Raw genomic sequence first — 17,473 nt, forward strand, 5'->3', positions numbered from 1 at the left:
CTGACTACATAAAACCCTAGGCTGGTTTCAGTTATAGCTCAGGAAATGGAAAGTTTCTTTCTTGCCCAAATATGAAGCTCAGTCAGAAAATATAGAGATATTAATGTCATAGGGCATTGTTAAAGAGTAAAAACTTCAGCTAAAAGAGAGAAATGCGGAAGAGAGTTTTGTGTCAGATGGCTACAGCAGAAGATCTGGCAGCTGGACTTCAGAATTCTGCTCCAGCATCTCCAGATCTGCTGGGATTGTAATGTATCTGTTGTTGGCATCACTGAACCTCTTAATGGAAAAGAAAGTGTGTTTCTAAAGAATTTTGAGATTCAAGGAGGAAAGGCTGAATTTGTTGGAAATTTTAGCCCTGATATTGGACCAATTGATTACAGGGACAGTTGACTACATGTAATTAAAACCAAACCTCCATTCACTTGATGTTAAATAATATAGTACTTTATATAATAGTCTCTCTTAGTACACACAGATGCATAATGAGAATTTATAGGTACGTGTGACTCCTAGAGTGTTCTTTTTATTGTAAACTATTTCCCTAAATTTTGGCTTCTTATGGTATTTCATTCTTTTGCTTGCTTACATCAGAATAAATATCCAGCAATCTTTAAAAAGGTAGCACAGAGTGGAATAGCAGTTGGTGTTTTGTATCCTGGCAGACTTCATGTATTTCACAAGTGCTTTTACTTTGGAAGGTACAGGTTCAAATTTTGTTCCTTATGCATTGTTTAATGGGGCAGGGGGGCAGCAGAGCATGAGATGGTGCTGGCCTGCTTTAATTCAGAAAGAGTTCCTCAGCACATGCTAAGAAACTAAGCAGTTCTTCCCTGAGAGACCTACTTCCTTTTTATAGTTTTTTGTAGAGAAAATGCTTGAAGAGTGCTGAGTTCTTTCTGTGGGAGGTGCAGAGGAGGGAAAAAGAAGAGTTTTAGCTCTTCCATACAAATTACAGGTGGGTTCAAATTTGGTAAATGTGGTAAATGTAGATGCATCTCAGTTATGACAACAAAGGTCCTGAAGGATCTATCCTTTTAATCCTTTCAAGACATATTGAAGAAATAAAAAATTTAGTTGTATAATATGTAAATGATCCTTTTCTATTTATGAATATTATTTTCACTGTCTCAGCAATTGGGCCTGAAATATTTTTCTGGGCTTCGTTGCAACATAAAGGCATTAGATCAGGAATGTCCAAAATTCAGATTGGCTGGTATTTGATTATATCACCATGACTGAATGTTACCAGTTTTAAAATGCTTTTTTTTTGTTGTTCAGGAAATTTTAAAACAGCTTTGATTTCAAACATGAAACTTGGCAAGTGACTGGTCCACAATGTGTTCTAATCACTTCTGGTATTTTGGAAAAGACTTGAAAAAGATTGAAGTTGTTATTTTATTAGAAATTTAGTTACCAATTGTATATCTGAACTTCTCATCTTCTTTACCTGGAATGCAATTAGCATATGGTCTTGTAGACTTTGCCCAGTGTTAGCGTTAATTTTGTGTTTTTCTGTACATTGGTTTTTGTTAGAATTTTTTTTTACTGCTAAGAAATAATGTACCAGTTTTAATTCTGTAGTTTGGTTGACCACCAGGAGGATACATTTGGTCTCATCTGTTTAAACATAGATTATGGAACAAGTTGAATACCCAAACGTTTTTTTTGCTAATAATAGCATTCTCTTGTATGTTAGGTGTGTTTTAGTTTTTTTTTTTTTGTTGGGCACATGGAGCCAGAGTGAATTTTAGTCTTGGAACTTCAACCAATTCAATTGTTGCAGAAGCCCCACGAACCTGAGCTCATACCATGTACCCCTCATCTTAAGTATCTGAAGCAAAGATAATTATTACATAGATTTAAGCGGGTGCACTCCATATCTCAAGGTCCCTGGAAAAACTACAAATATAATTTGTAATGGACCAGGCCAACCTCAGGGATGGACCTCAAGGATGCTGAGGTCTCTGAATCTAGTCCTGCAGTGTATTTGGATATACTTTGGCTTCAGAAGATAGTAGCCATTCTTTTTAAAAATCCATTTTAAACTTATCTAGTCATTATGCTGTTGCTTTATTACCTAGATTTTGCAGGATGTGGCTGACAGTATAAAAATCTTTTTCTTGTTTTTACTAATATTGAAAGTAAATGCAAGATTGTTTTCTCCTTTTTTCTTCCAGATATTATTTCCGGTCCTGACACAGTGATCAGTTGAAATCATTGCTGATATAGTCTCTTTTTTCTTCTGCATTGTTTCTGGGGAAAAAAATTACAATAGAGCTTTGCCAAATCACAGTGCAGGAACTGAACTTCCCTGAACTTTTATATAGTTCCAGCTGGGTTTGAATTTCTCTTCTTGTAGGATGATGTCTAATTAAACAAGAATTACAAGTATGGACTTTATTGGGAGATATTTGAGAGCTTGCATCAATGTTACATTAAAAGTTTAAGCAGCAGATTTGCAGTAAAGTCTAAAGGTCTCCAAGTCCTCTGGTATTAAATTTGCAAAGATTTCTGAGATGAATGAAATTGGAGGGGGTTGGTAGCATTGTCCCTGTAATATTGAATCTCAATAGCCTGTACAATAAGATATTGTTCAGTATCCTCCTTGGGCCTTGAGCTTAATATGGCAGTTACATAAACTGAAATAATGTGAAACTTCTGGGCATGCTTTGTGCATGACGTTGTGCAAGATGGAGCTGGTTTTGGGATTCAGGTTAATGGCCTTCTGGCAAAAAACATAAATAATGTGCTGAAGTAAAAGACTGCATTGATTTGTGCTTGTGCATATGGTGAAATAAAATCTGTCAATGTGTAATCTGGAAGAGGCCTGATACCACTTGTGATGCACCTGCTTGTATGAGCTCAAAACTTGGCCTGTAGTCGTGACTTTGCTTTTTATTAATTTTATTTACTCTTAAAAGATAGCATGGCCCTTCTTACCCCTCAGAATCCCAAGTTCCTCCCAAGATAGACCTGTGGGGATAAGGCTTCTGCTAAGGGTAGCACAACAGTGATGGAACTACTGTCCATCTAAAGTGGCAGAGCCACAGAAGCCACACTTGCACTTGCTGTTCCAGACACCTGAAGTGGATATTTTCACCTCTAATTCTTTCCACTTCTCTGACATGAGACCCACATGAGACCCGCAAATTCATGCCTCTATGCTAATACACTTCCCTCCCTGTCTCTTTCTCCTGTGAAAGAAGTGTCACACCTTCATCCTATTCCCTTCTCTGCCTGCAGCAAGAAAGGAAAATGGAAGCTTTGCAGTGCAAGCAAGGCAGATTCTCACAGTGAAGATGGAGGAAAGCAGGTGCTGGTCAGGGAGAGGAGATGGGCTTAGGCTGCTGTGTGAGGGTAAAAGAAATACTGGAGATCTTGAGAGAACATCAAAGGTCCCAAAACCATAGATGATGGATTTCATAGGTGATTGAGATTACCATGTACAGTCTCCTGATGTCACATGTCAAGACAATGACCATGAGCAATAAGTCAAGAGGAGGAGTTGTGACAACTTTCCTAAATTTCTTACAGTTGAAAACGTGTAGCTGTCGCTCACTCACTCAGTTTTGCTGTCTCAAGAAAGAGAGCATTAGAAGTTATTTTGGCCTTATTCTTGAAGGGGCACAAGTAAGCAGAGTCTCTGGTGTTGGGGGTATGTTCTCCACACAAGGAAAGAGAAAAAGGCAGGATACAGTGAACTTCACATCCTGCTGATACAGATGAGTTTATCCTGGAAATAGTCAACTGCTATGTTTAATTGCTCAACACTTTGAAATAGCTAGACTTCCAAATAAAGGTCTATCACTTTGACCTTCCCTGCCATATGTCCCATGAGATTTACCCCTGCCCTAGGGTTTTTCATTACATCTAAGTACATTACCTTTTATCCAGGATCTTGCCCTTTCACAAGTAAGGGTCTGGCTGAATTTTTTGGGGGCAGATCTGTGGAGGAAGTGGAGAGGTAGTACCCATTTAAATGTACACAGTGTCACTGTGGGGATAGCTCAATGTCATCTTCTGTACCAGAAATCAGCAACAAAATGGCTTTAGCTGTGAAGGGCAGTGGAAATTCAGGAAGTACAACTAAAAAAGTCCCCTGTTTCCAAAGAAGACTTTAAAGATGTCATATATGATTATTCTAAACTTTAAAATTTTAATCATTAGTACTGATAGTCTAAGAAAATAGGCCAGATGATTGTCCCTTACCACAGTGACTGATATATATTATTTTATTTTGCTTTCCAAGGGAGCAAATTTCACAACTCAGCCATACCAGTGCAGAGTAACATGATGAAGTCAAGCCAACACAGTGAAAACCTTCTATTTCCGAATTTGAAACAAAATTCTGTATTGGTTTTTGATAACTGTTTTTACATTTTAAGATACATTAAATACCACACTGTTCTGGCTTGTGCACATTACTTTAATCTTGAAATTTTGATACCTTTCGCATTTGATGAATTTCTTTTTTCTGAATCATCTGTTTTGGATGCTGTCAATATTTACATTCTTTTTCTCATCTTCAGTGAATCTCTGTAGTGATAATAATCCTAGCACCTATTGCTCAGCATCAGAGTAGATTCTTCTTTCTATTCTTTTGTAATACCATTGATTAATAACTCATTGCTTCCTATCTGTCAGACAATTTTTATCCATCTTATTGTAATAGTATTCAGACCATAATTCTCTAGTGCCTCTATGAGCTTCCTGTGTGGTACTGTGTCAAAGGCCTTGCTAAAATCCAAACAAATTATATCCACCACATTTCCTTTATCCGCCCAGTTTGTCACCGCACTGAAATACCCATCACAATGAAACATTTATTGATGTAAGTTTCCCTGTTAAACCAGAATAAATGTGAAGGTTCTGCTGTGATTATGTGATAGAGCCTGCTTCTTAACAGTGTATTATCATTTTATGCACTAAAGATAATATGAGCCATGGGAGATGATACCATTCAGCAGGAGCAGTGAGGCTGTGAAGATCAAAGCATTATGAACCTTGAAAAGAAGTGGGAGAAGCTTATATGCTACAATAGCTTGCAAAGGGCGTAAGTAAAGTCTTGAAGCTGTATTCCAAGAGATGCTCAGCAAATATCAACTTCAGAGCTGCTTCACAAAAAACTGTATCTTTAGAGAAAGAATTGTTTGGGCAAGGCCTCGTGAAAGCTGCATGCTGTCACTGTTCCTGTTCCTTGGGAACATAAACAGGATCTAGGGACAGCTTGTGCAAGAAAACAGTTGGAATAAGGAATATCATGGTTTTCAGCAGCCAACTTGATTACCATCATCGCCCCTGCGTAGGAGGAAAGCTTCAAGAGGTATTTAGAAGGATGCTGGGTCCCACCTAACTATAACAGAACTATCCATTAAACCCCTAAACATTGGGAGCCCAGGTCAGATCCTAAGTGCAGTTATAGAGACCAGCTCTTCTGTGGGTTGAGAAGTTCAGCTCTCATGTGCTTTCACAGCTGGGCTTCTCAAGTGCTTGTTGCTAACTCTGTTAGCAGGAGGAATAAATGAGGGGGATGGACTGTGCTGTTAAGGGATCCAACATGTTTAACAGGTTTGAGAGCCCTTGTGGTGAAATTGCATCCAGTACCTGTTTCCAAGTGACCATTAGAGTGGATTATGCATTGCAGCTTTTATACAGTTGATTCTCTCTAACTTTTTGAAACTGAGATTTCAAGTCAGTCTTCGCCCAAAGACAGGTTTTATCATACCTGAACAAAAATAGTTCAGATACTTTTGGGGGATGTGGGGTGTGTGTGAATTGCAGCAAAAAATACACCTTTTTCCTGATTAAAATGTTTTTCTTGCTGAAACAGCCATGGTTTGGAAATTAAATTTTGTAATGGGTGTCATTTTCACTGAGAAAGTAAATTCAAAGGATGAATGCCATGAGGAAGACAAAATCTCTGTGGACATTCATCTTTGCAGTGAACCAATAACAGATACATATTTACCATTTTGACAAAGAAACTTTCAGTCTCCTGTTGTCCATTCCTGCACTGGGAGGAACCCTGATCCCAGCACAATGCTGTAGGTTGTCCTCTGTTTCCATTCTGCCAGATTACAAAGGCCCCCAGGTTTCTCCCATCAGCACCCTGTGACTCTGATTTGAGCCACAAATGGCTATGAGTTTGAAGGCAGAGCTGGAAATAACCTAAATTCCAGCATATTTTTGAAAGTGTAGTAAGAGCTCCAATTCAAACTTTTTGAGAGGATATTTCAAGCACTGCTATTACTTTTTTTTTTTCCTTTTTATTCTCTCCACTCAGGACAAGGAACAGGTGACAAAAGTAAAGCTGTTTATAGAGAGTTAATACCAACTAAAGTGCATTCACCTAAAAAAAGCAGTAAAGTAGTGCTATATCTGTGTTAATAAGATTTGCTCTTTTGTTTTACCAGTGAACCTGAACAGAGCATCGTGCTGATGTGTCTATACTGGTTCCGATTCCTGAGTTTGTATATTTGTTGCTAGATGAGGTACCTGTACAAGTGACTTTCCTTTTCCATTTCTGTGACACAATTATTCTGGGCCATATCCTAAGTAATTATTTCGATTCTGAAGTTGGATTGAGGTCTCTTAACTGGCCCATGAGTATTTTTGAATATTCTCCTGAAGGTAAAGGGCTTGTTTTTTTGTTTGTGTGTGTCCATTTGTCTTCCAGTGCTCTCCCTTTCCCTCATTCCCTGGTTGCTGAAGACGAGTTCCTAAATATTATCAATGAAGTTTTTTCCTTGAGGAAGGAATACATCAGTATTTTACCTTCTTTGAATAATTACTTGTGGTAGTGGCTTCATTGTTGATATCCAGTTCAAGAAGTGAGCTTGAAAAAGATCAATTGACTGAGGTTGTAATTTCTATATCTAGAAATTTCCTAAGATATCAAAAAGTGTTGTACTGTATTCTCCTCTAGTATTCCTTCTCCTCATAACTAATCAGCTGTGTATGACTCTAACTGACCTGCTCCAGCTGAGTTAAGGTACTCAAGGAAAATCAAAGCTTTACAGATATGGAACTTCTTTATTGCTAAGAGTTTGCAGAAGGCTGACATCTTCTGAAATGTTTCCTGAGTAAAAATTTCATGTTTTTCCTTTCTCTTTAATGTTTTAGATTGATGGAATCTGATCCTTATCAAAGTGGTGAATTAGACCATAACCATGAGTCAGGCAAAGTACAGTCATGCAGGCCATGAAATATTGCTAATGAACTTCAGTCATTGTAGAGTTGGTAGCTTTCCTCTCACAGTTTTCACACTCTGCATAAGCTTTGTGGCAAGAAGGCAAAGTGAAGAAAGCAAAGGGAAACCTGTTTACCTTCTGATATTTGTTTTTCAAGCCTTTACTAAGAGGCAACACTTGCCTTGTTTTTAACACTTTACTCATGGGCCTCATTCCTGACCTCCCATGCTCCTCATTCTTGCAGTTCCAGCTCTTGGGGTTCTCTCAAGCAGAAGTTCATTGACTGTTCTTGAGCCATGTCTCTTTTCTTTCCACAAGGGGATTAGGGCACCCCTTTCACTTAACAATCATGATCTCCTGCCCCACAAGTGTTAAGTGTTCTCACCTGTGCACAGGAAGGCAAGCTCTTAGAGAGAGCTTTTTCCGAGGCTCTATTTCTTGTATTAGAAGAATCACGGTGTGTGCTAATTATGCCTGCCTTGAGGAGAGGGACCACTTTATCTGCAGGCACTATGTAATCAGGTTAACTTACAGAGTAATGCCAAATGTTGCATTCCCTCCTTTCCCTTCCCAATCAGAAAAACGTGGGCAAAGCACAAAGGACTTCAGTTTAAAACCACTAGGAAGATAGGCTGAAGAGCAGTTGTCAGGATTGTGCCCAGCATGGGAAAGAGGTTCTGTGCCTTTGTGCTTTGACAGGAGACACCCATGTGTTTCCTCATTCTCTACAAAAAAAATTGGAATTTTGGACAAAATTCACTGGGGTGAAGTCCATGCACCAATTTATTCCTATTTAGGTCATTGGAATAGGGCTTCTCTGTACTGGCTCTCTACACAGGGATACATTTCACCCTCAGTGAATGCTCTTTGTTTTCTCAGTTGAGGTCAGTTTTTCACTGCATTCATTAGAAGGAATAGCGTTGGATTTTAAATACTGCTGCCCCTCTCCTGCCCTGCCAGCAAGCCAGCCTTACAGTCCTGAAGATGTTGGAAAAGGGGTAAATTTGGAAGGGGAAGAAAGTGAAAGAAAGAGAAGATCAGAGGCTGAAACTGTTATCCCATATGTGGCAGTTGTGCTATTGCCTGCTGCTGATGGACTTACCAGATTTTGCCTGGATTTCTTCACTACCTTATTAGGTATCTCTACCTTATTAGGTGTCAATCAGGAGAAAGAATGAAAGTTGCTTGATATAAGGTTGTCCAAAGGAAGAGGAACAGAGGAACATGTGTGTCAGGTGGTTCCTTCAGGAAAAATTTCATCAAAGCCTATAAAGTTTATCTTATGCCAGCATCATCCTAGTGCCTCTATCAGAGGACTCTTGTTCATTCAAATGCTCAAGAATTGTTTCTGGTTCTTCTTGTTCTATCTGCTTCTGTGCTCTCTGTTTTGCCTCCTGCTCTTCAACACCTCTGATCTTGACAGAGTGGAAAACCTAAACCTACAAATAAGTTTGTGAGCTTATTTTTGTTTGTGGTATAGGTGTGTGTATGAACATGTTTGTGTGACAGTATATTGTCTGGTATGGTGCATTTTATTTTAAAGATCCATGAGGATGGATTGAGAAGCCTCATATAAGACTGACATCTGAGGAATTGTATTTTTACTTATGGGAGAACAATGTAAAATTACACTTAGGAATTGCTCCCAGCCTGTGGTACATTTAAAAACAGCATTAGATTTGCACCGGGATTTATTTGACTGTCTCTGCGAGTGTGCTGCTGGTGAGGAGAATACCTTTGACTTTGAATGGAGTAAATTAGGCAAGTTCTGCTGTCACCTTTTTAAAATAAAATTTAATGAAGTTTTGAATTGTTCCTTTAATGAGTCATTGGTACATTTTATGTGTCTGTGTATATTGCTGTATGGTTTGTTATTACGAGGCCAAATCCTGACAACTTACTGCAAAATAGTTTTAATTTATTATTAATATTTTTTTGTTTTTCTTGTTTCTCCTGGTTTTGGAGCCTTTATAATTAGATATAATTAAAACTGCAGGTTTTAAACTCCAGTCTAACATTTAAACTCATATTTATGGTACAACCCCTGGAGTTTTATTGTCATTCCAACTATTTCAACTGCATTTTGAAAAAAAAAAATTTTTTTGCATCTGTTCGAATGCTGTGTCGGCAGCTATCACTTCTTAATCATCAGTTTTGCACAATAATGTGACATTTATTTTACATTATAAGAAACCAAAGTTTTATAGATGAGCTTTTTCATATCCCTTAACAAAGGTTTGCAAGGGACCTTTTGCCTTGTACACTTTAAAAACAGCTTTACTCTTTTTGAACTTGCCTTCCTCTGCTTCTCCATGCAACAGTCTGAAAGTGCTGCATGCTGTAGAACGAATTTGTAAAAAATGTTGTTGGCTGGCATTATGTAAAACCATATTTTCCCTTTTGGTGCGTATGTTCTGGTCCTAGCAGTGTCCTTGTTTTGCTGAAATTAACATTTTTATCCTCACAGTCTTTGGTATGTGGTGGTGTTTTTCTGTCTTTTTTAATTGTGGGGTTTTTTTTTAATTAGTATAAGGTTGATTGTTAAAATTAAGTGGCAGAAGGCTTCTTTCCAAATTATTCAGGGATCTTTTGCTGAAGAAATATATTTTGCTACTCTCAATTGCTTTTTTCCCTTTTTCTTTCATTGCAAACTACTCTGGGAAGAGCTTCTTTTAACAAAAAAAAAAGGCTACGCTTGACTGATAATGCATTGCTTTGGATGGTGAAACATTATGAAAGTTTAATTTTTAATTAAATCTGAAATACCAATTATAACTGAAAGAGATTTTAACCTGTTTCTTTTCAGACTGCCTGAAGTTACATTGTAGATGCTGAAATCACTGCACCTTAAAAACAAAAAGATTAAGCCACACTGCATTCCTGTAAGTAAAAGCTTTTCCGGTACCTTTTGTTCGTATTTTTCCTCTATATGCATCCAAAGTGTTAGCACAGTAGCTGGTCTTGGATAAAGGTCAGAGTCCCCTTGAATGGGATTTAGAAGTTCAAAGGATGTTTTATTTAAAAATTAAAAAGGAACTTACATCTTGCAGATCTTTAATTTCAGAGCACTGAATAGATCATTCTTTCCTGCTTTGTTTTGAATAGTATTAGGAATACTGTGCATCTCTGTTGACTTACAGTTGCTGTCGCTTTGTCAGAGAGGATTTCTGCACGTTGGTGCAGAGATAACAGAAAGTAGCAGAAGATTCCTTATAGCACAAAATACAGTTTATTCTCTTCTCATGATGTCGTAACAAATTCTTCTCCTTTGTATGAGAAAAAAACAAACAACTTTCTGATGACATCACAGGGGACTTCAGCTGCTTTAGGGTGCAGATGAAGGCAGAAATGCCTAATTCATCTCTGCTGTGACACAACAAAACAGTCAAAATAACATCTACGTCTCAGCAAGAAAGGAGTCTTTTTCTAACAGCATAGTTGTTCCATAAATGCAAGTCAGATTGCACATCACTCTGATCTACCCTTATTTAGAATCTGTTTATTGAACGTACTTGGGTTAATAATTAAGATTTGGAACTTCAGTGACTGAACAACAGGCATGCAAAAGAGGATTGGAAAATACAGTAGAATCAGATACTCTTAATCAAATGAAATAATATATGAAAAAAATCCAGAAGCTTGTAGAAAGAAGGAAAATTATTGATTTCAGTTGAACAGTACAAAGCTGTGGAATATTACAAAGCGAAGTCAGTTTGTTTTCTTGTTTAAGATCAAAATGTGCAGTCTGTAATGAAATCCAGAGCCTTCTTCCAAAGTGGTACTTTTATACTTCAGTTTTAAAATATTTTAACTATTAGAGAGGATTTATCATGCCTTTACCACCACCCCCCACCCCCCTTTTTTAATATATTTTAATGTTTTATTGTAAACTAGCTGGAGGGTACAGTTACACTGTGGGCAGCTAAAGCCTTCCCCTCCAGCACACAGCGCCAAGCATGACTCAGACAGGCAGATTGTGCCATTCTGGCTCTACTCCACTGTGTTTTTACATTACTGGCAAGGGCCATGCCATTGTGTTGTTTAAATATTGTGTATTAACTGCAGGCTGTGGCCAGTGAATGGTATTTAACATTTTGTGCTCTTCATTGCTGAATGTGAGCAGCTTCCCTGGCCACCAGAGGTTAACCTTGCAATTACACTGGTGAGCCAAGTTGAAAACAGTCATGGATTTGCTGGGTTCAGCAGCAATTTAAAGGGAGGTGTTCAGGAAAAATGGGGGAACTCTTCTGAATCTGTGAGTACCAAATTTCATGCTTCTCTTGCAATTTAGTGTGAACAACCGGCAAAATTTTTGTTGGAAAGCAGGAGTATTTCTCTTTCCAAAATGCAGCAGCAGTGTAAGAGTGAATTGAGGCATGTTCTTTGAATCCTTAGGACCCAGATGGTCACTAAGTCCTGCATGGAGAGCCCAAGACAAAATAAGAGTAGCAATTGGTGCTGGCTGGGATGAGCTTTTTTAAGTTATATGGGACTCTAGATTTTGAAGGGAAAATAAATACACAAGTGTAAAACTCATGTTCAGGAAATATTTTTGGTTTCATTTTTTTATCAGGAGTGTCAAGTGCATTCACACAGAGATGTTGAGCAGCTTTCTCAAGGTCCAAGTAAATCAGTGGTCAAACTGGGAATGGAGTGTGGGATCATGATTCCTAAGACTTTTCTGCCTAGGTCTTCTTTCCATTCCATGACATAAAGGCTCATATTTTTAATCCTTGAGTTTCTTGTATAATAGTTTAAAAAAACACAAACAAACAAACAAAAGAAACTACAACAGCAACAAAGAAATTCACAAACACTGCCACTTTTAAACTTTTAGCTGCTTTTAAGTTCTGTACCCTTGGCATAGCCTGTCCCTGGAATACAGAAGAAAATGGTGAGGAAAGTTTTACATAAGCACGTAAATCCTGTAAAATGAGGATGTGGTTCTTGCTATACCTCTTGTCCATGAAAATAGTTGCTTGATACAATAACAGTAGTGGCACTTTTGATAGAGGAAGGTATGCTTTAAGGACTTCTTTTGTTTCCTCTATGTTTGCTGTAATCAGGTGTTTGTAATTGTAAGATCCTTAAAAAGGTGAACTTGCTGTTTGGGCTTTCCTGTATTAACCCAAAAACAGCAAAGAGAAAAGGCAAGCCATATCCTGGTAGTTTTGTAATTTATTTCTTTAATTAAAGGGCAGAAATCTTGCTTTAATGTAGGGATGTCCCTAAAGTGAATGATTATTATAATATGAGCCAAATTTCATCTAATAAAAAATACTTGGTACGTGGCATTAGAAGAAGCATTAACATACACATCACCTGAACATCTGTCAGACAGTTGCATGAAAAACTCCTCTCGCTAAACATGGGACAGATATTCTGCCAATGCAAAAGGTCTGTGGGCTGGGTTTTTGCTATGTTGGGTTCTCTGAACTAAAGTCATCTGGGTTGATAGGCAAGCAGATCTTTTGGGGTCAATGGGACTACTCAAATACTTCCCTTTAAGGATGTGGTTTAATTACTTTGCTGTTTGCAACTAACCCCAAATAGGATTAAGTCAAGCACAAGGAGGTACCTTTGCTCACACTCAGTGTCTGCATGATTTTGGAATGAGACAATGACAGCACACATATTGGTGTTCTAATCTTTATGGGTACTGAGTGGATACTGATACTCATTATGGATAATGAGTGGCATTGGACAAGTCATTTAACCTCACTGTGCCTTGTTCAACAGATCACTCTTTCAATCTGGTTCAAACTGATACAGCTCTGTGAACATTACTGAATTTGTGAATTTGCGTTTGCAGAGCTCTTAGGGGATAAATAGTAACCATTGTTATTATAAATAAGTATGTTGTGTATCCAAATCATGAGGAATGGTGATACAGCCACTCTTGGGGGTGATCTTTCACTCGCTTGTGCCTTTGTTTAATCCCATCACTCAAAAGTACCAAGGCCAACTCCAATTTACAGAAGTATTTCTCATGTCACTCTCCTCACTTTTGAGTATTTTATTGTTCATGTTCTCCCTCTATTTCTTTGCTACTTTCCTCCATGCTGAGTTAACCTTGCATACCAAACTTTATTCCTTTTTTTTTTTTTGCATTATACAGCAGAGGCATTTGTGTAACCTCCAAATTACAGAGAGCAAATTCATTTTGTCTAGTGATTGTTTGCTGATGATGTATGAAACAGACAGAAGACAGTTTGAATTTTCATAAGTTCAATTGAGCTTGCAGGCATAAGGAAAGGAAGAGGCAGAACCCAAGCCAATGTGACACAGTAAGCTGGCATCCCAGAGTGCAGGCTGCATGTGTAGCGTCAGGATGTCAGGGCTGGGAAGGCCTTCGTCCATCACAGCTCTGCTTTTAGATGAAGGAAGAGTTTTGAAGCAACAAACAAGCACTATATGCACTACCATGTTCTTTTCAGTGCAAGAATCGTCATGATTCTTGATGGATCTGGGACCTGACCTTTCCTCCTATAACTTGATGTTTTAGCTAGAATTTCAGGTGGGCGAAGATGGGCTTTGAGTCCATTCCCACTTCCTGGTCCTCTGACAGAATGCAGACTCTCATGAATTTAAGCCTTTTTTTTTTTGATGCAGATATTGGCTTGTAGAAGCTGTGCTGCAAGTGTGAAATGAGTATGAAAGTGTGCTTGCTTTGAACAAAGATGAATGTCTTGGGGCCAACTATCCCTGAGGAATAGCATTAGCACTAACAAAGAGAATTAATTTTGCCTTTTCCCCTTCCTTTACCAAGGCAATCCAGAAACTCATGGGGATAAATTCTGCCCTGATTTCTACCTGTGAAACCCCAGTGGAAATGTGGAGAGGTCAAAAATGTTTGTCAAGGCAGAAATTGTCCTAGAGTTGAAATTGTGAAGAAAGCAGAAACTGGTTGATGGTTATCTGGCCCAGGGGCTAGAGAATATGTCGGAGCCTTACCTGGCATTACATGCTTCTGAAAGCGTTGCTTTTGTTGTACCTTAAGGAGAATAAACTAAAAAAAAAATAATTAAAAAATCTATTGAGTGAAAATTTATAATCAAGAGCACAGTGATTAATTGTTCTTCATGTCCACTGGGAGAAAGACCTAAAGAAATCAGTTCAATGAGCAGTGAAAATTACCAAGTTAGATATTAGGAGACATGTTCTGACTGTAGGGGTTGTAAAGTGCTGGAACACACAACCTATAGGTATTATGGAAGCAGGGGAGGTTTCTTTTTAAAGGGATGGCTTGGAAGACCACCTCCCAGAGCGTGGTGGAACTTCCCATAAGACAGAAGACCAAACTAGATGGGTTCTGTTACTCCCTGGCATTTATCTGATTCAGTGTACTATTTGGGAATGTTGGTATGTGGCAAGTACATTCCTGATTAATAAAGCCTAATGTTCCCAAAAGATCTCCAGGGTTCTCATTTTTCCATCCTCTCATAACTGGAAAGCACACTGTCTCTTCAAAGATTTCATTGGGCTGCCAGCATTTTGCTTTGACCCTTCTTTTTTTTAGAGATGGATAGAGGAGGGAGTCACATAGACACAGAAAGATATTTTCAGTCGTGGTGAGTCTGCAGGGGTTTCTTTCCAGTCAGTGCACAAATACTGATTTGTTTCAGTTACTGGTTTTCAAAATTTGGATTAGTGGAGACACTCCAGGTATTGCCTGATACAAGCTCCTCTGATAAAGAACATGGAGACAGTTGAAAGTTGCAAATAGGATTGATGATCAGAGCAAATATGTAATGAGGCTGGAGTAAAGCCTTCTACAAAAAGGTAAATGTGTCAGGAGATTAGGAGCTTTGTAATTGTCTCTCTTTTCTTATGATTTCCTCTGTTTTCTGAATTTTCATGCAAACATCCTAGAAAGATGTTTTCACTTAATGAAACTGCAAATCTCAAAATGCAGTTGGCCAAGAACTAAGAAAATACAGGTTGGTTTTAATCAGTCTCATTCACAACTTAGCATAAGAAAGGAGTCAGGAATTATTTTTTATTAAATCTCTCGTAGGTTATTTTTTTTTTGTTTTCGTACAAATGTTTAAGGGCTTTTTTGGGAGGTGGAGGGGTTATGTGGGGCTTTGTTAGTATGTTGTAGGTCTGGAGGTCAAGGGCATCAGCTATAGTGTACAAATGGGTAGAATCATGGCATTTTTCATATATGGAAGCTCTTGTTTTTGCAGAATAGTGGCCACAATAGATGAGGATAGGAAAATGGCTCTCTGGTGTGTGGTTGTTTTTAGTATATAAAGGAGTATGGGCTGTGATTCACTCATGTTAAAAAGGCATGGGAATATAAGCATTGATTCCCTGAGTAGCACTGCTGTAGCAAGTTGCAGTAAAACACTTCAGCATTTCAGCACCTGAAGATGTTATGGTGAAAGTAGAAAATCTTTCACTCCATTTATCAAAGCATTTGCTACTCTACTTCAAGGTAAAATAAAGATTAAGTATTATTGAGCAAGGAAGGTTATATCAGACCAGAGATGTCATTAGATAAACTATGAAAGGAAAAAACAGCAACACAGACCTGGCCTTTTCCAAAGGACTCCTATTTTGTTCTATCTGAAATGAAATTGTTTAGCTAAACCAGTGTATAATGGGAGGGCCTCCAGAGAAAGACATTGTGGTTACTCCATATTTACATCAGTGTCCCTGAGGACACTCTCGCTGAATCATTTCAAATTCCAGAGTCTGATGTAGGGCAGTCTGATGAATGTAAGTTACCCAAATTTTCTGGTCTGTTTTCTTCACTAGGCTAAAGAGGATCTCATTTGTACTGCACTCTTTCCTGCCATTGCCCCTGAAGTATCTAGATAATAGATTAGGAAGAGATTTTAATCTGTTGTGCCAAAATTGGTCTGTTGTTTTTAACAGTTTCCACTGGCATGAAAGAGATCAGAATATTTGTTTTATTTGTTTATTTTTAAACAATAACCAAAAAGAAGTATTTGACTGTGCAAAATGTTTTGGTGTCAGCAATAACTGAAGGCATCTCTGAGTCAAAACCTGCATTAACAATTTTTTGAACCTGTTGCTTTCTTTGGCAGATTTTTTTCATCATATTTCCTTAGAAATTTCATTCTAGTTCATGCAGTGTTCTTATTGAAATTTTGAATAATAAAATCTTTTCTAGAATGGAAGAGTGTTATCTCATTTCTTCCAAAATTTGCAGCAAGTAATCAAGAATCATGTGACTCTTATCAGCAGAACCTTTTCAAGAAATAAGGTGTATATTTCTCAACAGCAATCATAGCAGTTGTGCACCAGATCACTGCATGTCCTCTCTGACTACAAACCAGATTGGATTATGATCATGCAGCTCCAGGTCCTTTAGGTTGGGTATAGTGGCACAGTTCCTATGTATAGAGTTTGTAAGATCAGACCATCAATGGAAAAATTGGAGTCAGAGACAGATGAATTCTCATTTCTTCCCAGTTCCTTTTTCCATTCATTAGGGTTTCGAGTGAAGAGGATAATGTTTTTTGTCATGCCTGTTGCCCTGTTTTAATACACAACCAACCTTCTTATGTCTGAGTGGCTGTCACTTCCCCAGAACAAGTGATACTGATTCCTGTAGCCAACAGCTCTAAAATTATCATCCTTTGGGGTGAATTTAGTGCCTTACTGACAGCTTTAGCCTGCATGTTGTTAGCAACCCGAGGGGAATTCCAGCAGTCAGGGCATCACAAAAGCCTGAGGAATGCAGAGAGAGGATGCTGAGGGACCCAGGAACCAGATGACCAGGAAGGTATAGAATTTAATTAGTTTATCAACTCAACTGGAAGTGTAGCATGATTAGAAGTGAAAAATCCCTGAGTCAATAGGCAAGTTTGCTATAGGTAGTGATGCTCATGGATAGCACCTGAATGTAAAAGTTTTGATTCCTCATAATTGTTTCAATCCTGCAGGAAGGAAAGGATTATTCTTTTTACTTTTGCCAGGGCTTCAGTGCTATTTAATTTGTCTCGGTGCCTCTTGGCCATGTGACATCACTCCAGAAATGATCCCATTTGCAGTTTCTTCCTGTGTCAGAAATTGGTGTATTCCTACTTCTCAGCTTGTGTGTGTGGCTAAGAAAATACTGCTCTTTTACAGCTACATCTGCCCTTCCTCTGATCATGCTTGCCATTCAGGAACACATTTATCATGGCAAATTCTTGTTCACTTTAGCAGTCTTTGTTATGCTTTGGTGTTTTTGTGCCTATGTGCTGATAGTCATGGCTCCAGAATGACACTGAAGAGAGCATTCAGACATTAATTCAGCTCTGGAT

General features: G+C 38.2%; 1 protein-coding gene across 3 annotated transcripts in view; it reads left to right on the forward strand.

Annotated features, from left to right (window-relative positions):
- ZBTB20 (zinc finger and BTB domain containing 20) overlaps nt 1-17,473 on the forward strand; it is a 474,982-nt gene that overhangs the window by 151,292 nt on the left and 306,217 nt on the right. For all 3 annotated transcript variants that reach the window (XM_071433329.1, XM_071433328.1, XM_071433331.1), the window contains exon 4: nt 10,000-10,075. The gene's annotated coding sequence lies outside the window, so the exon portion shown is untranslated. The remainder of the gene's footprint in view (nt 1-9,999; nt 10,076-17,473) is intronic.

This window comes from Agelaius tricolor, unplaced genomic scaffold, assembly GCF_023055355.1.
Source record: "Agelaius tricolor isolate 1412-34295 unplaced genomic scaffold, bAgeTri1.0.p SCAF_9, whole genome shotgun sequence".
Taxonomy (NCBI): domain Eukaryota; kingdom Metazoa; phylum Chordata; class Aves; order Passeriformes; family Icteridae; genus Agelaius; species Agelaius tricolor.